Raw genomic sequence first — 24,125 nt, forward strand, 5'->3', positions numbered from 1 at the left:
TGGCTCAGTGGTTAGCACTGTTGCCCACAGTGCTAGGGACCCGCATTCCATTCCAGCCTCGGGCGACTGTTTGTGTGGAACTTGGACTTTCTCTCCATGTCTGTGTGGGTTACCTCCGGGTGTTCCGGTTTCCTCCCACAGTCCAGGTTAGATGTATTGGCCATACAAAATTGCCCATAGTGTAAAGGGATGTGTAGATTAGCGGCATTAGTTTGGGGGAAGGGGGGGGGGGGAATGTATAAGTAATAGGGTAGTGGAATGGATCTAGGTGGGTTACTCTTTGGAGGGTTGGTGTGAACCTGGTGGGTTAAATAGCCTGTTTCCACATTGTAGGGATTCTATGATCCTTACAATACAGTGCTAGTCACCATATGCTACCCTTCAATAGAATCACTTATTCCCTACCTCTGTTGCTGGTCAGTCCACCAATTCTGAATGCATGCCAATATATTACCCAATCCCATGTGCTTCAATTTTGCAAAATAGCCTCTTATGTCATTAGCAAAAGGCTCTTCAAATCCAAATACTCTACACCCAACAGTTCCCCTTTATCTATTCTTCTATTTGCCTCCTCAAGAAACTCCGGAAGATTAGTTGAGTATGATTTTCCTTTCAGAAACCTATGCTAACTTTGTCTAATCACGTTAATGCATTCCTAGTGTTCTGCTGTTGTGTCTTTTATAACAGATTCTAGCTTTCTTTCCCCACTACTGATTTTGGTTTAACTGGTTTGTAATGCTTTGCTTTGTCCACCTTCTCTTTTGCTTTCAAACAGTTCGTTTACATTTGTCACCCTCCAATTCATGAAAACTGCTCCAATTTTGGAAGACAATCACCAATGAATGAGATATTTCTAGGGCAACTTGCTTTAGAACTCTGGGATGTGGATTATCAGGCACTGGTGATTTGTCAACTTTAAACCCCATGAATTTCTCTAGCACCATTTCTACCAATGTTAATACTGATTTCCTTCAATTCTGCCTTCTGACGAGCCCTTTGATTCCCTGACATTTCTTGGAAATTGTTTGTGTCCTCTTTTGTGAAGACAGAACTAAAATATGAATTCAATTCTCCTGTTATTTCTACATTTTCCTCATCATAATTTCTCTCATTACTGACTGTAATGGACCAACATTTGTCTTTACAAGTTGTTTTCTATTCACATTTTTATAAAAGCTTTTACAGTCAGTTTATATGTTACAGTTTATATATCTGTTGCAAGTTGACTCTTATATTGTACTTTCTCCTCTTTATCAGTTGTTTTGTCCTCTTTTGATGAATTCTAAATTGCTCCCAGTCCTCAGGCCTTAATGCTTTTCCTGCTAATATTAATGTGTCTCCTCCTTGGATTTAATATTATCATTAATTTCCTCTGTAAACCGTGGTTGAGCCATATTTCCTGATTGGTTTTGAACCAGGAGGTATGATTAATTACTGTAATTCTTGTTTATGCAACTTAAATATTAGCCAATGCCCATCCGTTGTTAAACCATTTAGTAAGGTTCCCCAATCTGTCATTACCAACTTGCACCTCAGACCCTTATAACTCCCTTTATTTAGATTCACAACTCAAGTTTCACATTCAACTTATTAACTTTCCATCTTAATAAATAATTCTATCATTTTATGGTCACTCTTCTCCAATGGACCACACATAACATAATTGTTTATTAATCCTTTCTTCTTGCACAATATCCTATCTGGGACAGCCTGAACTCCAGTGGGTTCTTCAATGTATTGGTCTAATAAACCATCAAACATACACTCCAGGAAATCCTTCTCCACAGTAGTATTGCTAGTTTGGTTTGTCCAATCTATATGTAGATTTAAGTCACCCATGATTACAATCGTACTCTTAGTGCATGAATATCTAATCACCTGTTTAATACCTTCCCTTACATCGCCGCTACATTTTGAGGCCTTCAGACCACAACATTTTACACTCCTTGGAACCCCCTATCTTGATCCATAAGGATTCCATTTCATGACTTTCAAAGCTAATGTCCTTCCTAACTATTGCATTGAATGCCCCTTACTAAAAATGTTACCCTACCTTTGCCAAAAAAAGGTTTTTTTTGTTAACTCATCTGGATATGGACATCTCTGGCTAAACCAAGATTTCGTCCCCATCCCTAATTGCTCAGAATGCAGTTAAGAGCCAAGCACATTGCTGTAGGTCTGTAGTCACATGTAGGCCAGACTAGGTAAGGATGACAGATTTCCTTACCTAAAGAACATTAGTGAATCAGATGTTTTTTTTCCAACAATCAGCAATAGTTTAATGGCCATCATTAAACTCTTAATTCAAGATTTTTAAAATTTCAACTACCACCATCTGCCATGTTGGATTTGAACCCATGTCCCCAGAGCATTTACTGAGTTTGGGGAGCCTATACTGTTCTGTTGCTTTATTCATGGCAAGGACTCTGATGATCAAAGTTTACTTATCAAACAATCAGCACCATTCTCTCGTTGTATAAACTGCTATGGTCATGTAAAATTTAGCATTTGTGTGAGTGTATGATGAAAAGCTTAAGCCGCACAGCTCTTTTCTTCAACAATATTAAAGATCTGTAACTACCAAGCAACTTACCAAAATTAACTTTTGTAAATTTATATTTTAAAGTTAGTTTTTAATTCACAGTTAGTAACGATTTCTCTGAAAATGAAAAAAAACTCACTTAATCTTCATTCTTTCCACAATTCACATACCATGCCTTCAAACCCCTCAGTATCTGATGACCCAAAATGACACTTGTATGTAGTTGTTGTCATGTTGTACGGTCAGAAACCCATTATCCTATCAAAGCCACTTAAATATTCCACCTGAAGTTATTATAATGGCATAAGGAGCATCTGACACAGGTGCAGAGGTGGACAACAAACTGGTCATGTTTGCACAAGTTTCAAGAGGGTGGTGGTGAAGGGTTGTTTTTCACACTGGAGGCCTGTGACCAGTGGAGTGCTGGGCCCTTTACTTTTTGTCATTTATATAAATGATTTGGATGTGGGCTTAAGAGGTACAGTTAGTAAGTTTGCAGATGACACCAAAATTGGAGGTGTGGTGGACAGAGAAGAGGGTTACCTCAGATTACAACAGGATGTGGACCAGATGGGCCAATGGGTTGAGAAGTGGCAGATGGAGTTTAATTCAGATAAATGTGAGGTGCTGCATTTTTGGAAAGTAAATCTTAGCAGGACTTATATACTTAATGGTAAGATCCTAGGGAGTGTTGCTGAACAAAGAGAACTTGGAGTGCAAGTTCATAGCTTCTTGAAAGTGGAGTTGCAGGTAGATAGGATAGTGAAGAAGGTGTTTGGTATGCTTTCCTTTATTGGTCAGAGTATTAAATACAGGAGTTGGGAGGTCATGTTGCGGGTGTACAGGACATTGGTTAGGCCACTGTAGGAATATTGCGTGCAATTCTGGTCTTCTTCCTATTGGAAAGATGTTGTGAAACTTGAAAGGGTTCAGAAAAGATTTACAAGGATGTTGCCAGGGTTGGAGGATCTGAGCTACAGGGAGAGGCTGAACAGGCTGAGGCTGCTTTCCCTGGAGCATCAGAGACTGAGGAGTGACCTTATAGAGGTTTACAAAATTATGAGGGGCATAGATAGGATAAATAGACAAAGTCTTTTCCCTAGGGTCGGGGAGTCTAGAACTAGAGGGCATAGGTTTAGGGTGAGAGGGGAAAGATATAAAAGAGACCTAAGGGGCAACGGTTTCACGCAGAGGGTGGTGCGTGTATGAAATGAGCTGCCAGAGGATGTGGTGGAGGCTGGTACAATTGCAACATTTAAGAGGCATTTGGATGGGTATATGAATAAGAAGGGTTTGGAGAGATATGGGCCGGATGCTGGCAGGTGGGACTAGATTGGGTTGGGATATCTGGTTGGCATGGATGGGTTGGACCGAAGGGTCTGTTTCCATGCTGTACATTTCTATGACTCTATGAGTCTATGTTCCGGTCTGAAAGAATACCACTACATAGAAACAGGGGATCTTGACACCAACACGTCTCCCCCTCTAACTTCAAATAATACGGCTCTTGCTAATATTGATCTTGCCTAGTGCATGCCCTATGCAACATAACCTGCATGCCTCTGTCTAAATATTGTTTCACCAAATGATCTCAATGTCCTTGCTTACTATGATCTACCTATACTGCTCCTAAACTGAAGTTTTCACTGTCCTTAGATACACAATAGGTTAGATTAGTTAGATTCCCTACAGTATGGAAACAAGCCCTTCGACCCTACCAGTCCACACCAACATTCCGAAGAGTAACCCACCCAAACCCATTTCCCTCTGACTAATTGACATAACACTATGAGGCAATTTAGCCTGACCAATTCACCTGTTCTGTACATCTTTGGACTGTGGGAGGAAACTGGAGCACCTGGAGGAAACCCACGCAGACACAGGGAAAATGTGCAAACTCCACACAAACAGTAACCCGAGGCTGGAATCGAACTTGGGACCCTGGTGCTGTGAGACAGCAATGGTAACCACCGAGCCACTGTGTCACCACTAAATGACAATAAATAAATCTGATCTGGTGCAAGAAGTGATAGTGCTCTGTGACCACCTTTCTGATGAGTTACAAATGATGCACACAACACTTGTGGGTAAGTAAAGGCTTTATTGGACAGACCATTGAGTACAGGAGTTGGAAGGTCATGTTGCAGCTGTACAAGACATTGGTTAGGCCACTTTTGGAATATTGCATGAAATTCTGGTCTCCTTCCTATCGGAACGATGTTGTGAAACTTGAATGGGTTCAGAAAAGATTTACAAGGATGTTGCCAGAGTTGGAAGATTTGAGCTATAGGGAGAGGCTTAATAGCTGGGGCTGTTTTCCCTGGAGCGTCAGAGGCTGAGGGGTGACCTTAAAGAGGTTTATAAAATCATGTGGGGCATGGATAGGATAAATAGACAAAGTCTTTTCCCTGGTGTGGGGAGTCCAGAATTAGAAGATATAGATTGAGGATGAGAGGGGAAAGATATAAAACAAACCTAATGGGCAACTTTTTTGTGCAGAGGTGGGTACACATATGGAATGAGCTGCCAGAGAAAGTGGTGGAGACTCATACAATTGCACCATTTAAAAGACATCTGGATGGGTCTATGAATAGGAAGGGTTTGGAGGGATATGGGCCAGGTGCTGGCAAGTGGGACGAGATTGGGTTGGGATATCTGCTCAGCTGGACGGGTTGGACCAAAGGGTCGATTTCCATGCTATACATCTCTGTGCCTCTCTGACTCTAAGTCCTCTCATGGAACCCTTGCTGGATAAGACAACCTGCTGGTACCCTTCTCTTGCCTCTCCTGCCTCACACTCTGTAACAGCTTGTTTCCTTAATTGCGGTCTCTTTCCCATCTCCCTCTCATGCTGCAGTTTGAGGGGAGAACAGATCACCACTGTGCTACCCATGATTTGAGTGAACATGTGTCCAAAGCCCTTGTAGCTCAAAGCTAGCAACCTCTCCTTGTACAACATCATTTCCTACAAACTTTGCCAATTGTAGCTAATTCCTCCAAAATCATCAAGCACTTCCATCTAGACCTGAAGACACATGATTGAAAGTGATCATCGATGAATCTGTAAAGTGCTGATTGTGGAGTTCTCGTGGTGCAATGTCACTACATCTGGGCTAGAGGTCCTGGGTTCAAGTCCCACGTGCTCCAGAATTGTGTAAGAACACTTCTGAACAGCTTGATTCAAAACAGCTAAAATGTCCATGATCAAGTGAAGCGACAGAGACATCCCTTCAGCTTCTGAAGGCATGATTGGCTGTGTTTTGTTTTAAGAGATTTAATTTGAGCAGCAAGGTCCAGAATGGCAGCTTTAGACCATGACAGACTTCACCTTTTGTCTAATGGACCTACATCCAGTCCATTCTGACTCACACCCTTAGCACAGACTGTGTCAGATAATACTCCCTATTATAATGTAGAGTGGGAACATATGGAGGTTATTTTAGTACAAAGATATGGAGTTGAATTTTGCAACCTTAGATTCTCCTTCCAAAGGACACAGTCAGCTACCCAAAGGAATGCTGCACTTCCACTGAAGATAAACGTACTTTTATTGGTATTCCACAACATAAATTACATTCTAGTGGATTGACAAAGACAGAATTCTCAAGACGCTTAGCCATGGCAGAGAGATAATCTGATGACCTCACAAATCCCAGTTTGAACACTTATGAACTAAACATTGCAAAGCAATATTGTGTGTAATCTCTCCAACTGAAAAGGCAATATCTAACCTCCACAGTGAGGAAATAACCTCCCAGGAATCTACCATGTTATCCAATAAGACATGTCACACTTAACTGATACATTATGCCGGGGCCATTGTTTGGGTGCCACTAACTTGCTCATGGGATTGGTTTCTGTCTTGGCCTCTGACATGCACAATCCCTCAAAATGTTGTAACCCTATAAATGAGAAGAAAATAATTTGCATCTATATAGCACCTTTAACAATCTCAGAGTATCTCAAAGTGTTTTGTGACCAGTGAAGTATTTGTGAAGAATACTCCCTATTATAATGTAGAGAATGTGCAAACAGCAAGTCTGAAATAGCAGCAAAGTAAATGGTCAGCTATTGTCTCATGGGAAATTAGCTAAGGGATCAATATAAGCCAGAGAATCCCCTTGCCCAAAATTAAAAACATCACGGGATCCATCCACAAGGTGGCACATCCTACAAATATCATTGTTCCGACATTTGTACCCAATCCAACACTAAACTGGAGTAGGGGTTGAGGAGGGAGGGAGGGAAGGGTGTGGTGCTGGTAATATCTAAACTATCATTCCCCTATTCAGTTGCACTTGTTACCTAAACAAAAGTGAATGCTGCATTCCCATTGGAATTTAAAGCTAAAACGATGAAGTGGAAAATTAGTATTGTGTGATTTCGCATAATGTGGGGACTTCTGACCGGGTACCAGGCTGCTAAAGGCTTGGAAGCATGACAGATTCAGACAGGTCTGGACCTGCCATGCCAGGCTCTCACCTGGGGCCCTGAGCAGATTATTCATCTCAACAGGCTTCACAGGATCAGTGGGGAATGCCAAGTTAACTGTTTACTACCACCAAGGGCTATACCCATTCCCTGACGTCTGGAACACAAATGTCTTCCAGACAAAACTAGGAAGCAGTTAGGAGGAGGAGCCAAAATGTGGTCTTTCACAAATGTTTGTGAGACTTTTAAACATCCCAACACGTCCCTCTCCCCCAGCCCCCCCACCCTTCTCCATGGGCCATTCCAACAAAAAGCAATGGCCATGCAGTAAGACAACACAAAGCATTGTCAGATTAATTGAAAGTCTCCTTTTTGACAAATCCTGCCTTTTTCCAACAAAGATATCTTAAAGTTTCATGAGGGTCTATCATATCACCTTCATTTACTGTTCTAACTTTTGATACTCACTGCTATGTCCTAGCAATACTCACAGCAATGACTCCAATCCAGAGTCAGTGCTAAGCAGGAGAAAGTGAGGATTGCAGATGCTGGAGATTAGAGTTGAGAGTGTGGTGTTGGAAAAGCACAGCAGGTCAGGTAGCATCCGAGGAGCAGGAGAATCAATGTTTTGGGCATAAGCCCTGATGAAGACCTCATGCTCGAAACGTTGACTCTCCTGCTCCTTGGATGCTGCCTGACCAGCACCCCACACTCGATTCAGTGCAAAGTAGGGCAATTTCACAGGGTGACAATCAGCCAAAAGGTTCTTCTCCCCATGTGACCATTCACTGGTCTCTGCTGGTACCTCCAGGTCACAATTTGGCAAAGGGAACTCCACCCACAGGGATGTGGTGCGAAAGAAAAATCATATTAATTACTTTTACCTTATTATATAATTCATTCATACAGTCATAGAGTCATAGAGTCATATGGCACAGAAACAAACCCTTCAGTCCATCTCATTCATGCCAACCAAGTTTCTCAAATTAAACTAGTCTAACTTGTCTGCGTTTGGTCCATATCCTTCTAAACCTTTCCTATTCATGTACCTCAGCAAATGCTGCAACTGCACCTGCATCCATCACTTCCTCTAGCAGCTCATCCCATATATTGTGGGTTACTTTGGGGGTTTTTTTGTTGCCTTATATACTGACAAGGGGAGTGAGAATCCTCACTGTACACCGTGTGCCTGAACTCAAGCCTGAAATAGCAGGAGATGCTTGAGCAACGGGCAAAGAGGGAAAGAAAAATCTTACATTCCACACATGAACATTCTCTGTGTAAAAAGTTGACCCTTATACCCCTTTTAAATCTTTCTCTTCTCACCTTAAAAATATGCCCCCTAGTTTTGAACTCACCCATTCAAGGAAAAAGATCTTTGCTATTCACCTTCTCTATACCCCTCATGATGTTGTAAACCTCTGTAAGGTTACCCCTCAACCACCTACTCTCCAGTGAAAGTCCCAGACTATCCAGCCTCTCCTTATGACTCAAACCCTCTAGTCCCAGCAACATGCTGACAAATCTTTTCTGAACCCTCTCCAATTCAATAATATCCTTTCTATAACTGGGTGACCAGAACCATACACAGTACTCTAAAAATGGCCTCACCAACATGCTGCACAACCTCAACATGATGTCCCAACTCCTATACTCAATGCTCTGAGCAATGAAGGCAAGTGTGGAATTATCTAAGGGAATAATGCCAAGAAACGTAACATTGTGCAAGGGGCAGGGTGAAGGGAAATTGCATTGCACAAAGGCAGTAGGAAGGGTTTGCTACACTAAGGGGCCTACCTTCAAAATTAATGTTCAGCCAAATTCTAATTCTCCTTCAGCAGAAGATCTCACAGCACCATTTCAAAAGCAAATAGCTCTCCACGAGATCCTAAACAACATGTCTCCCTCAAAGACCACCATAAAATAATCTAATTAGCTCACTGATGCTTCTGGGATCTTCCCGTGTGCAACTGAGTGTCCAACAATCATGAGAGAATAGCAAACAGACTTTAAAATAATTATTTGTATTATATTAAAATCTTTGACCTACCCTAATATGAAGGTCACTGGCCAAATGTATGTTCCTGTTACTGCTTTAATTCACTCTTTGGTTCTGGCCCTACAGCCCAAACCCAGTCGTTCACACATCACTATCACACATCAAAATTTCATATCATCTGGATATAAAAAAGCAGGCAGACAACTCATTCTCTGAATGACATTGTTTAGGCCCCAGTCACTAGGAGAAGAGTCAGGATCAAATCCCAATGATTTTTCTTTCCCTCATTGCCCGTTGCTCAGGCATCTCCTGCTATTACAGGATTGAGTTCAGGCACACGGTGTACAGTGAGGATTCTCACTCCCCTTGTCAGTGTATCAGGCAACAAAAAAAAACCAGTAACCCACAATGTGTTACAGCACAGTGGGGCCTTTCGGGCTAAACAAAAGCAAGATATATCATCAGTGCAAGGTGAGCCACTTCCCCCTCTGCAAGTTTGGAACAATTCCGAACTGCCTGAGGTTACACACAGTATCCTTATGCTGTGATGTTACGAAGTGCACTAATTTTACATATTCATTGATAAAATAAATCAAGTCTGGCTCAAAATTAAGTTACTATTTATTCCTTTTTACCAATTCCCTTCTCCTGAAGCCATTTCTTGAAAAAGCCGTGGCACCAGTTATCTGTTGACGCCATACTCAGCCTACCATTAATGCCTGAGTCTTATCTGAACAATCTGCAGTCCACTAAAATCTGAAGGGGGTCATCATCAAGACTGTAAACACACACATTTTCCTGATCTAAAGGTGATAAAGTCAATTGTCCCATTTCCACCATATTCTAACTGAGTAAATTGGTTCTGGAGCCTTGGACTGCCTCAGTACAAATGGCTCAGTTACTTACTGGAGAAATTTGTTAAGGGAACTGGAACATAGTGTCAGATAAATTCTGTTTGAAGCATTTCAAAGTCTACATTTTAGTGCTTGGTTTACTGAGCCATGTCACTCATATTTGACCCACTACCATAATCTATTAAAGATAATTTATTTTTTTCAAAATGAGTATCGAGACATAAATTGCCAACATAGTACAATGGTCAATCAATGTATCAAACTATCTTCAAACTAATTGAGTCCAACAAACAACTATTACTTCAACCTGCTGGTTATGTAATAATCTGGTTCCAATTTCTAGTTTTCGAGAATTATTCCAAATCTTAGGGTTTCAGAGCTAAATCCTGAATACAGGACTGTGCTGTTTTTTCTAAAGCAACACAGACAGCAGTATGATTGTGTCATAGTGATTTTCTTATGGGAGTGCACTGTTGTCTCTGGTGATTTTGGATTTGCATGCATTGATGTTTCTGATGCCCAATCTTAGTGTAACATAAGAACATGATTAGAAATTAGAGTAGGAGTAGGTAATTCAGAGTCTGCTCTACCATTTAAGAAGGTTCTGGCTGACAGTCTACCTCAAATCCATCCCCTAACTCCTTTGGAGTATCCAAAAATCTGTTGACCTCTGCATAATATCCATCCAATAACTGAGCATCCACTGGCTTCTGGGGAGAGATTGAGTGAAGAATTTTCTCCTCATTTTAGCCCTCAACAGTTTTCTTATTCGTATCATGTAACCCGTTTTTGAGACTCCAGGAGAGGAGCAACATGTTTTCAGTGTCTTCCCTGCCAAAGCCTTTATATACTTGTATATGCTTCAAATATCCTTTTATTCTAATAAGTTCAACAAGTTGTCGTCCAAGTCTACTCAATCTTTCCTGTACTGTTGGGGGCATTAGTAGGGTTTAAGTGCACTTGAGAGGATGGCACCATTGGTTGTCTTCTGAGTAATGGCAGGATAACCCAGTTTCCACAATTACAGGAAATTTTCCTGTCAGTCGGTGTATTCATAAACACGATTACTGAACCATTTTGTAAGCTTAAATTGGGCAGGAGAAAATTAATCGGTTTGGAATAAATCATTGATTTTCTTTTTAAACTGAAACCTCTTCTGGGAATTCTTGGCTGAACCATGTTGTGCAGAAACCTTTACGGGATCCTGTCTCAGTATGACCACAAGCTCTTTTCCTTGCAATCCAGCTTAATGTTTCTTGTTGTTAACAGAATCTTCTACTTTGAGCAAATATAACTGTCAAGGTACAGTTATCCAGTATGGTTGCAAAACAAATTATCCCTCATTTCAAGAGAGAATTTCAGCCTTAATATCTGTCAGGGTGGAAACAAGGGATTTCTAATCCAATCCATGCTGGGATTATTTGAGGAATGTTGTTGAAGCCTGTCTTGTATTTCCCATTGGCCATTCCCAAAGCTATCTCAATCCTTTGCACCCTGACAAACACTTATCCAAAATATGGAGGCTGGGAAAAAGGTGGCATTGTAGGTCAGAAAGGGATCATATCAAAGGATGGGACTGACTAGTACCTATGTTTTGTTATCATGTGTAAACACAGAATAAATACTGTTGCTTCCATCCTAGCAACATCCCAGCATTTATAATTTGGAAGCAGAGAATTTACTTACAGTGAAATGGACTCCTGCTAACATTGCAAAAAGAATCCATTACGGGTTCATTTTGCTGTAATAATTAAGCCGAAAGTCTCCCAGAAGGGGTCTCAGCTTTCCAATGAATCAATGGTTGATTCCAAACCAATTTATTTCCTTCCTTCCAGAACCACCCCTCTCAAGCTGCACTGATTTACAAAATGGCCGACTCTGGTCCAGTTCCTAGCTCTGTTGTAGTTTATCGTTGATGGCCAGGCCTAATTGCAAGGGAACATAAAGCAGAAATTTTCAGCAGATGCATTCTATCTTATATTGTCTCTGGCTCCTGTCGCTCAGGGTGAAATTCTGTATATAAAGGGTTTTAGCCATGTTTTGGCTGAGAATTACTAAAAAAAAGCCCTTCATTATTTCCCCTGCTTTCCCACAATTCCCTAAAGCTACCATAGTCTTTTTTTATTGCCTAATTGACTTATAAACAAGTCGGTAGCAATTTCAACTTATACCGTAGTGAAATGTAGTTTTGTTAGTGATTAATAAAATGACACATTTTCAGAGTTTTTTATTGACTTGATATTGGCAGTGATACACAGTTCATACTGAGCTGTGTATTCTACACACTGGGGAAGCCATAACTTCTTTACAGTGAGTGAAAATTAACTCCTTAAATTTCATAGTGAAGATTGCCGAAATACTTTGGCTGTCGGAGAGGGTCTGGCCCTGTGAATTGATTGTATTCAAAACATGCACCGCAGATATGCATAAGATAAACTGCGGTTACAGGAGCATGTTGATTTTGCAATATTGTGCTTTGAAAGCTCACTACCCATCTTTGCAATTTAAGTCTGTTTTCTTACTCCTAAAAGAATGTGCATTTTAAAAGTTGCAAAGGTCATTTCCGTGTTGATGGGGTTAAATTTTGATCCCTGTGCCAAAATTGCTGCATCCAGGTCACTCCAGAGTCTTGACACCTTACACCTCACAAACCAACGTCCAAAGCTTAATTATAAATGCTTCAGACAGAAAATGATGATGTGCGACCAATTTATCACAGCAGAAGAAAAAGCATCAAAAACACCATAGGAAAGTCACTGAAGGTAAATAAATCTATATTTTGGTTTTTGTTACCCACTCTAATGCAGTAGTCCATTATCAACCGTACAACAAAAAAGCAATCCTAACTTAACCTACATCAGACACTCGCAGTCAACTGTAAATCACGTAGCTCTATTAAACTGACGTACTTTTTTTTATATTTTTCGAAAGATACAACTCATTAAAAATGAAAGACAGAGCTGTGCTGTGCATATTGTCTTCTGCTTATTAGACTGCTTGCCGTTTCATCATTTGCGAAATTCATATTTGTTGAACAAGAAGGGCAGAAACAATGAGAAATCAATCTTTTTTGCTTGGCCAGATAAACACAAGACACAGAGAGACAGAAAATAGAAAGAAGCCTCCCGACGGTGATTGATGACTGAAGTAAACGTGTCAGAATGGTATTATGTAAATTACTGAAGCAACCAACCGTTCTGCAGATGATTACAGTGGATGCAAACATTGTTTCGGTCCCCAGACGCCCATTCCTTGTTATTTTCCTTCCCTTGAACTACCCCAGGGTGGATTTCTCCTGACCTGGAGCCCATGAAAAAAAAACTCCAGGGACGAGCTGAAAGTTAGGAGACATCTGTTACATTTCCCCAGCAACTACCTGCCTGATTTCCACCTTCCAGACCCTCGCCATAACATCAACTGAAGTTACATATTTTTTTCCAAGATAAGAGACGCATGATTCCAGATTTCCTTGCCACCCCCAACCTCGCACCTCTCCACATCCCCACCCGTCCCAGCTATCAGTCTATTTCCTATCTACTGGCGCGCAGACACAAATAAAACCTAAGCTGATAATATGCATTTGTAGTCAATTTATCATGTAAAAACAATTGATTATTGAATGATTAGGTAGATTTATTTTTTAATCTTTTCTGATGCAAGTCTAAAATTGCTGTAGATAACATCTTTCTCCTCCCCAGACGCCACACTGGTAACATAATCCATTGAAAGCTAAATCTATCACAGGGCCTGCCTACCCTGTACTGCAGTCTTAAATCTTCAGTCTGCACAGTGCTTGTTAGACTTTGTGTCTTTTCCTCTTTCCAGCGTCCTTAATCCTTCTCTAGTTCCTTTCTGCCTTTTTTTTTCTTTAATTCACGTTGCCATGTTTGTCTTTTTAGTCCTCTCAATGTCTTGGATTCTCTGCTCCTCTCTTTCTGCTACTCTCTTTTGCAGTCACCCATGTCCCTTTACTCTTACCTCTATCAATTACTTACAAATTTCTATGACTCTGCTTTTAGACTCTCTTATGCCACACTCATTCCTGCTTAATGCCCAGTTCCTTTTTATAAGTTGGTCGGTGGCATAAGTCGACAGGTAAATTAATGTTCGCCTCTCACATCCCGTGATATGCTCTTTGTCCTCTTCTGCCCTTCCCTTTCTTAAGCCTGTTCCATCTTGGTGCTACTTGTATTCTTTATTATTTCTCCCCTATCCCTGTTGTGTTTCCTGTATCAGATTGCGCACTGACAGTCAGAAGGGATTTCCTCCCAAACTCCCACCCCAGATCCCTGCAAACACTGGAAAAAATGACACAATAGCTGCTCACACCATTTTGTGAGGTTTATATATTGATCTTCGGCTGGGTAATCGGGAGTACTTCACAGAAAGTTTCTCCTTACAATATTTATTTTAACCCTTGACTTGGTGCAAACAGAATGGTTCTGAAATCGCTGAAATTAAAAAGAATGCTGCCGTTTGATCCAGCATACCTGAGGTAGCTCAATGTGTATTTAATATGTTCTATAAACAGCATTCAATGTCATTTAAAAGATTTCACTGCCCAAACTATGTCTGACTCAATACTGAATAAGGAGTTTGCTATCTAGAATATATTTGGTTTGGCACCATTGGTACGGTTATACTATCCAGACTATGTTTGACATAGTCTAAAAAATAGGAGGTTGAACAGGAGCCAGCCATTTGGACTACGCTGCCATTTGAGCAGATCACCAACGATCTTCTACCTTGACTCCTTTTTATCCGTTACTCTCATATCCCTTGATATCGTTAACATCCAGAAATTTGCAGATTTCTGCCTTGAAACTTATGTTGGAGTCAAGGTTGTGAACAGTTTGGTTCAGCTTCCGGCAGTTCTAAGGCAGAAGCATGGAAAAAAGTATTGAGGGACTGGAGGTGTGGAAGGGTCCAAATTGCATCTTTCCAATATTTGATTGGAGGGAGTTTCTGCTTAATCAGTGCTGATGTGAGACAAGAGGCTGGTACTAGAGACTGTAAAGACATCAAGAGAGCTATTAATTGGCTAAAGCTTGACCTTACCAACATGCCTGTGCAGACTGTTTTTTTTGGATGACGTCACCAATGGGCAGTGTTTGGATAAGAAATAGAAGGGAACCAATGATGGATCCTTGAGGGGAACCAGGGATAATAATGTGGAAGTAGGACAGGAGGTCTTTGGTGGCATTTTTTGGCTCTGATAAGAGACACAAGAATGAATGCAGGTAGTTGTGATCCCACTCAGCTGGACTGCGCAGGAGTGGATGACACTGTCAAGGGTTGCAGACAGGTCGAGATGGCGGTGGAGGAATAGTTTTCTCCCTCATGGCCACATAGAATGTCATTTGTGACTTTGCAAGGAACCAACTTGGTATTCTGACAGGGGTAGAGACCTGAGGATTTCAAGCACGGAGTTCCAGAGAAGGGAGGACTGAATTTGCGAGTTGACTTTGGAAAAAGAGGTTTAGAGGGAAGTATATTCACGCATGGAGATGTCAAGGGTTGATTGCTTTGAAGAGAGAAGTGAGTTGCCAGATATGAAGAGAGGAGCTCACCTGAGGAGAGAAACGTATTAACAAGTCATTGAGAGCCAGGAAGGGAATTTAGATAATCAGTAGTTTAGTAGGAATAGGGTGGAGGGAGCAAGTCATAGAGCTGAACAGCATAGAAACAGACTCTTCAGACCAATTTGTCCATGCCGACCACATATCCTAAATTAATTTAGTCCCATTGGCCACCATATCTCTCTAAACGCTTCCTATTCATATACCCATCATTTAAATGTTATCATTGTACCAGCCTCCACCACTTCCTGTGGCCACTCATTCTGTACATGCACCATCTTCTGCATGAAACATTGTCGCTTAGGTCCCTTTTAAATCTTTCCCCTCTCACCTTAAACCTATGCCCTCTAGTTTTGGATTTCCCCACCCTGGGGAAAATACTTTGCCTATTTATCCAATCTATGCCCTCATAATTTTATAAACTTCTATAAGGTGATCCCTCAGCCTGCAATATTACAGGATAAATACCTCCAGCCTATTCAGCCTCTCCCTATAGCTCAAATGCTCCAACTCTGACCATAAATCTTTTTAGAATCCTTTCAAGCTTCACAACATCCTTCCTATAGCAGGTGGGGTTTTTAATTGAGGAATGGTATTATTAGTGAAAGGAGAGAAATTAGACAACGATAAATATTTTTGTGCAGGAATACATTACTATATTTAAGGATATTGCATCCATAATTAATTTAATAAAGCTTATAGAACACTAACAATTGTTGATATTAGCAGATGAACATCCAGTACTTTCATGTAATAGCGCTTTGCATGCTATTTCAATGTAACATTCAACAACAAAAAAAACTTGTATTTCAGGTGAATGCTAGAGGAACATCATTTCAATATATTAAACATTGATCCTACAATATAGTCAAAAGGAACTACCAGTTTTCTATGTTGCTAATCTATTCAGAATCAGAGAATGTAAAACATAAATATAGTTACAAAAATGAATTCTATCTTTTCCATATTATGTTTTAATTTTCATCTTTATCCTGCTCACAGCATCTTTATAAATGCAGACTCCTGTGATGATACTTCTCATAACATTAATAGATGTCAGTAGTAAATTGCAAGTGAGCACCAAGTTGAAATGTAAAAACCCAGGTTCAAAAACTCAAAAACAAGCAGCTGCAAGGTCCACTGTCAGTCATGCTGTTCCCAGTGATGCCTGTGGGATGCTGGTTTGTGACAGACTGTTGCTGGCTGCTCCTAAAGCCCCAACACCATGTTAATGGTGCTTTCTCCTGTTCACACGCTAACCACCACACAGCTGGAGTACTTCAGAGGTAAAACATTGCACTGGAGGATACGCGCCAGCTCTTTCAGTGACCACATTTTATTAGCTCTTGGCAAGGCAGCTAGATGGAGCTACAGTGGCAGAGGCCTGAGAATCTGAAGTGAAAAACTTGCAAGCAAACCTTCCCCCTGCACAGGTACATCTCGGGTTGACTGATCATTAAGCAGCATTGATATTAGCACTTGAAAAAGTTCAAGGCCCATCCCACTCCACCCTACTGACTCGAGCAGATCTATAATGCAGGATGACATCAATGGAAAACTAATTCAGATTAGGAGGGGAAGGAATCTATTTGGAATGAAAAGTTACTAAAGAGTACATTCATTGTTTTATTTATCAGATTTGGATGTTTTCAGTTTTCAGAATCTGCTTTTGACATAAGTTCATCATCAGATACCCTTCGAGAGAAAACATTTGCAGTACATAAAGTTCTGAGAATTGAATACATTCCTCCAAACTTTACATTTACACAATAACATAAGGGCAGCATGATTCTATTTTTGCCCCATGTAATGATAATAATGACAACATTAGTAAATACATTCAATGCCCTATCATTGTATTCTTGCCTGACTTTAATCTCTTCTGACTCACTGTTCTCTTACGAAAAACACTACAAACTGATAGAAAAAAGACTCATTTCTCCCACTGATCCAACACAAGTACAATACCTTGTATGTTATGACATGTACTCGGAGTAACCACCTAGCTAAGAAGCCATCTGAAGGGAAAAATAAAGATTAAAATCAAGGAAAATTACGGGACAGTTCTGGAAAAGATATTTTTCATCACCCGTAATCTATTCAACTCCTGTAGGAGAATACTCTGGCACGATTTATGTTCTGTAGTGACTACTTTATATATGAGGAACAACATCTGGCCCAGTACTCCAAAACCATTGTCGGCCTGAAAGGTGAATTCTGTAATGCTCTTTGGTCAGGCATCATAAAGCAATAAGTGAAAAATCTGCCCCTCTGCCAAGATCCAAAATTGTGGTCTGTCATTTTCAGAGCTGTTCCTTTTTTTGAACAAGACTGTAAAATTTGCTAACATCTAATTTTGTGACACAATTCCCATCTCCAACAACTTAGTGGAAACTTGTGGTGAGTGGAGTCTTATCTTTTCGTAATACTCCTTCAGCACGCTAGAATGAGTGACACCAGTCCCTTGTGACTTCAGAAGTTACCTTTTGAACTATTTTACTTAAAATCATAACTTTTTAAAAATGAAAGTCACAGTTTGAGGCACTTTTCTGTATTTCCCAGGAACCATTGTAGTCAAAATATTCACCATCCTCTGTGTAAACTGAGGTAAAATGTTTATCAACAATCCCTCATTGAGGCAGCTGCCTACTCTCTACACCCACAAATGCAGTTCTATTTATCTTTAAGTGAGATTATTGAGATCTACTATTTAGATATTCTGATCCGTGTGGCTATAAAACTGTCTCCTATAGTTATTACATGCATTTGCTTCATGTTTCATTTGGGTCCCCTCCTTTCGTTCAATCATAGGAGAAGATGGTATTGTGGTAACATTACTGTAATTACTGCATTCAAATCCCATCATGGTATAAACTGAACAAATTAATAAATCTGATATAAAAAGCTGGTCTCATTAATAGTGATCACATTGGTGTCAGATTGTCATAAGAACTCATCTGCTTCATGGATGTTCTTCAGGTGAGGAAATCTGTCACCTTTAAACTGAGGAGCAACATTTCCGCAGAGGGTGGAATGAAATACCAGAGGAAGTGGTGGAAGTGGGTTCAATTACAACATTTAAAAGACATTTGGACAGGGACATGGATAGGAAATGTTTAGAGGGGTATGAATAAAGTGCAAGTAAATCGGTCTAGTTCAGTTTAGGAAACCTGGTCGTCATGGATGAGTTGGGCCTAAAGGCCTGTTTTGAAGCTGTATGACTCTATGACTCAAGCCTACATGTGACTCCAGATGCACAGCCTCGAGATTGACACTTGATTACCCTCTGTTACGGCCTTGAGTGTCATTCAGTTGTAGCAAACTGTTACATTAAAAATGTACAGAAATAAACCAGGCACACCACCTGGCATCAACCTAGGTACGGTTGACTTTACAAGCTGCTCCTTATCAAAATCTGAGGAAGTCAACCAAAACTGCAAGAGTTATCCAACTGACTAGAAAATCAACAGCTGGATACAGTCAAGTTCATTGAATCACAGCCAATGTTACAGACACCTCAATTGCCATCAGTCAATAGTCACAGAACCCCTTCAGTGTGGAAGTAAGGCATTCAGCTCATCGAGTCTACACTGACTGTCCAAGCAGCATCCTACCCAGACCCACACCCCCCCATAACACTGCAATTCCCCAGGCTAATCCACCTAGCCTGCACATCCTTGGACATTATGGAAAATTCAGCATGGTCAATCCACTGAACCTGCACAACTTTGGACTGTGGGAGGATATTGTCAAATTCACTGAATCATAGCCAATGTTTCAGACATCTCGATTGCCATCAATGATTCTTTCCTACACGCTGGCAGGATATACCCACCTGAGATGGTGTCACATCATGTGTATTTCAATCCTGGCAGTCTTCAACATTGATTCTGGGACCTAGGAACTCTCATGGTACCAGGCCACATATAGTCAAGGAATAACCTCGGTGATTATCACCTACTACTCTCTCTCAGTTGATGATTCATCACTCAAATGTTGGACACCACTTGGAAGAAGTAATGAGGGTAGCAATGGCCTAGAATATATTCCAGGCAGAGGTGGGTACTGCAGACGCTGGAGATTAGAGTCAAGATTAGAGTAGTGCTGGAAAGGCAAAGCAGGTCAGGCAGCATCTGAGGAGCAGGAAAATTGATGTTTTGGGCAAAATCCCTTCATCAGGAATCTGAATCACCAGTCCTGATGAAGGGCTTTTGCTGAAACGTCGATTTTCCTGCTCCTGGGATGCTGCCTGATCTGCTGTGCTTTTCCAGCACCACTCTAATCTTGATCCAGAATATATTCCAGTTAAAGGTTATCAATAACAAGAGTGACTTAATAGCGCTACCATTGATTAATTTGGTCAGATCCTGATGGACACATCTACAACACTGGGTCTTTGAGAGGTGGTAATGGAATCAACAAAAGGAAAGAGAACATTCTAAACCTCATCCTCACCAATCTACCTGTTGTGGATACATCTGTCCATGACAGTTGGGTAGGAATGACAACTACACAGTCCTTGTGGAAACAGAGTCTCATCTTCATGTCGTGGACACCATTCATCATTTTCTATTGCACTGTCATCATTGTTACAATCCAAGAACAAACCTTCAGTTTATATTACAATTTGATAAGACAGCATTAAGTAGACAAAATGTGAGACTTAGGAAACTTACTAAGAGGATGAAGCCAATAGATTCCACAGTTTTGAAGAAACAACAATAAATTTTATTATACAATGTGAGAACATTAATACAATCTATAACACATATATAAAACTTATATTCAATAAAGTTAAAATTCACACAACACCAAGTTGTAGTCCAAGAGGTTTATTTGGAAGTTGGACTATAACTTGGTGCTGTAGGTTATTATTTTTGTCCACCCCAGTCCAATACCAGCACCTCCACATCATTATATTCAATAAACACTGGTCCACTCAGCAACATCCTTTTAATGAATGATTTAAAAAATGTAATTTGCACTCAGCACATTCCCACAAATACAATGAGGCAAATGACCAATTAAAAGCTGTTAATAGTTTTGATGGAGCTATTGCCTTAGTTTTCAGTTTCATAATCATTGGAGGCAGTTCAGAGAAGGTTTACTAGGATAATCACTGGTATGGAGGGATTGTTTTATGAGCAAAGGTTAAACATGTTGTGACTTTACTGCAGTTTAGAAGAATCAGAGGTAGACTCATTGACAGGCTAAATGCTGTAAGTCTAAATGGGAGAAAGTGAGGACTGCAGATGCTGGAGATCAGAGCTTAAAAATGTGTTGCTGAAAAAGCGCAGCAGGTCAGGCAGCATCAAAGGAACAAGAAAATCGACGTTTCGGGCATAAGCTCTTCCTCAGGAATAGTCTAAATGGGAGAGTCTAGGACCAGAGGGCATTGTTTCAGAATAAAGGAGCACCAATTCCAGACAGATAATAAGGAGTTTCTCTCACAGGATTGTGAGTCTTCGGAACTCTTTGCCACAGAGAACTGTGGGGTAGAGTCCTCGGGCATATTTAAGAGTGAGATAGATAGATTCTTGATCAGTCAGGGAACCGAGGGTTATGGGGAAACCACAGCCACGATCCTATTCAATGGTGTAGCAGGCTTGAAGGCCCAAATGGCCTACTCCTGTTCCTATTGCTTACGGTCTTAAAGAAATTAATTATTCAGTTGTTGAGTTGGCTGAGAATTTCATTTTCCACCTAGATAATAAAAGAAAAATGGCAATCATGAAAGAAAACAACATGTCGGAATCAAAGCCTGAAAGAAATAGTTCAGAAACTGTGGTAAAAAGTCAGCACCATGTTGAGGCTATAACATGTGATTCAAAAGAAAAGCAGAAGGACATACAGAAACCTCATGAGGAGTTGTGACAGAGATTTTGTCTTGAGGTCTAGTTAAATCTCATGGAATTCAAATATCACAGGAACTGTCAATGAGTAACAATGTGGTTCTTGCCACTGTCACCCAAACTAAGCTAATGGTGCCATCTTTTAATCAAGAATATGGGGAAAATGTACACAATGTGCTAAGTTAGAAGAGTGGCATTCTGCAAGGCATGAGGGAAAGCGATCCCACTTGGAATAAAACAAATTCTCCATTGTATAAGAGAAGAAACTTTAACAAATCATATAAGTTAGACTTTCTAACTGTTACATGTAAATAGTCAATCTATGTAAGAACATTGTGTAGGAGTGAGACATTGGGTAAGCGATTCATAAATATATTGTGTGTTGTAAGTTATTTCTTAAAATGTGCAGAATGTAAAATCTTACAAATTGACTTTTTTCAGAGAATGGTTTTGCAAAATCGTCACTTCATTGACAAGTTTTCGTCATTTGGAGAAATGTTGCACAAATAAATTTTGTATGATGGTTATATAACGCAAATGTCTTTTTAATTTCAGCTAAAGTAAAGGGAAAAAGGGGGTTATGTGACCTGTTTCTGAGTTTTGCCAAGCATGAATCTTGGACAATGGTTCATACAGGGTGGCGGGGGAAGGTACCTAGGTTGACTTGTGGAAAGAATGCATGAGTCATAATCTCTAAATTTCACAGAGAGGTGTTAGGAATGCCAGGTTTTGTAAACAATCATAATATCAACTGCCTATGTCATTTCAAGACAAAATGAAGTTTGGATTGAAAAGATAGATTTCTATCTGGATACAAGGCTATATTATTCACACTGCCATGGAGATGAGGGAGCAACTGTTATGCTATCGACCTACAGGGCTGTTCCTGACATACGTCTGAGCCTCACAAACAGATCTGCAAGTATAGGTATCTGAGAGAGAGGGAGAAAGAGAGGTGGAGGCATCTATTCTGTTTTGTTACTTATGTAGCATGTTGCTGGGAACTTAAGTTGAAGAGAACAAATTTGTGATGATTTAAAAGCATCTAGAAGATTCACCCAGCTTTGACTAGAGGGTAGGCCCACCACAGTAGCCCACAGCATGGAAGTCAATTCAGGGATTAGGTCATAGGCTTATAGTGTAATATAGGAGAAAGTGAGGACTGCAGATGCTGGAGATCAGAGCTGAAAATGTGTTGCTGGAAAAGCGCAGCAGGTCAAGCAGCTTCCAAGGAGCAGGAGAATCGACGTTTCGGGCATGAGCCCTTTTTCAGGAATGAGGAGAGGGTCCCAAGCAGGCTAAGATAAAAGGTCGGGAGGAGGGACTTGGGGGAGGGGCATTGGAAATGCGATAGGTGGAAGGAGGTTACGGTGAGGGTAATAGGCCGGAGTGGGGGTGGGGGCGGAGAGGTCAGGAAGAAGATTGCAGGTTAGGAAGGTGGTGCTGAGTTCGAGGGTTGGGACTGAGACAAGGTGGGGGAAGGGAAATGAGGAAACTGGAGAAATTTGAGTTCATCCCTTGTGGTTGGAGGGTTCCTAGGCGGAAGATGAGACGCTCTTCCTGTACCTTGTTTGGTACAGTAAAACTCTTAAAACTTGAAATCTTGCCATGTAATCCTTCCAGCCAGCAGGAAGTTGGAAATTCTTTTAAAAAATTATTGGTCTTTATGGGACTCATAACAACATCATCAGTTCTTACAAAAAACTAGATTCAGAACATCAAAATTAGCAGCTCTTGATAGCAAACAAAAGTTTCCAGTACTGAAGTTTCCTTTTAATAGGGATGAGTGTTATTAGCAATTCACTTTTCTGTTTGCACTAGGGTTTCTAAACAGGCTGGATCAGACTTCTACTATGACAAAATCATACTTCAAAATCAGGACCTTACTAAAGCAAAAATGCTCACTGTACAAAATAAAAATCAAAAGAACTGCAGGTACAGTAAATCAGAAACAAAAAGAGAAATTGCTGAAAAAGCTCAGCATATCTGGCAGCACCTGATAAGAGAAATCAGAGTTAATGTTTCAAATCAAGTCACCCTTCCTCAGAACTGAGTGTGTGGTTACTGTACAGTTTAACAGCTGTTTTCGGCCCATCTCCCCTTCATGTGTGGCTTAGTAGAGCTGCTGTAACAGGTGGTTCCGAGGCTTCATCCATTAGATGAACATTAACGTAACTGGAATAATACGTGCTGGTGTTTTCTTTCCTGTCAGATCCTCGGGGCTTCCAAAAGCAATCTACAGCCAATTGAATATCTTTGAAATATAATGTGAGGAAATGCAGCAACCAATTTGCACACAGGAAAATCCTGCAAAAAATAATGACCAGACAATTTGCACCTTTGCATGAAGTGATGTTGATTGATGGCCAATTGTTAACCAGGATTTGAGAGGGAGCTCCCATGGTCTCCTTAAAAATAGTGCTTTGAGACCTTTTAGTCTCACCTGAAAGAATAAATTGGGCTTTGGTTTAATGTCCCATCTAATAGGCTACACTTCAAAGGAATCTAAAGCAAACGGCATTGGGAGTCAGGATTATCTCAGCGAGCAAAACGTAAACATTGAAAGGTAATTTTTTGATGGCATTATTAAGGACTCTGTAGTGATCCCCACCATTCCCCCTCCCCACACCCCCCCCAACTCAGTCTTATTGAGAAGACTTTGTCATTATCAGGGATATGGGCCAGGAGCAGGCAGGTGGGACTAGTTTAGGATAATGTTTGGCATGGACTGGTTGGATTGTGGTGACTATTTCTGTGCTGTATGACTCTATATTGAAACAAACTGGTTGACGAATGACATGATCACATCTACAAGCCCGTCATTTCTTATTGCACCATCGAACATCATTCTAGTGAATGGTCATTGAG

The sequence above is a fragment of the Hemiscyllium ocellatum genome, chromosome 8 (assembly GCF_020745735.1).
Source record: "Hemiscyllium ocellatum isolate sHemOce1 chromosome 8, sHemOce1.pat.X.cur, whole genome shotgun sequence".
In the NCBI taxonomy this organism is placed as follows: Eukaryota; Metazoa; Chordata; class Chondrichthyes; order Orectolobiformes; family Hemiscylliidae; genus Hemiscyllium; species Hemiscyllium ocellatum.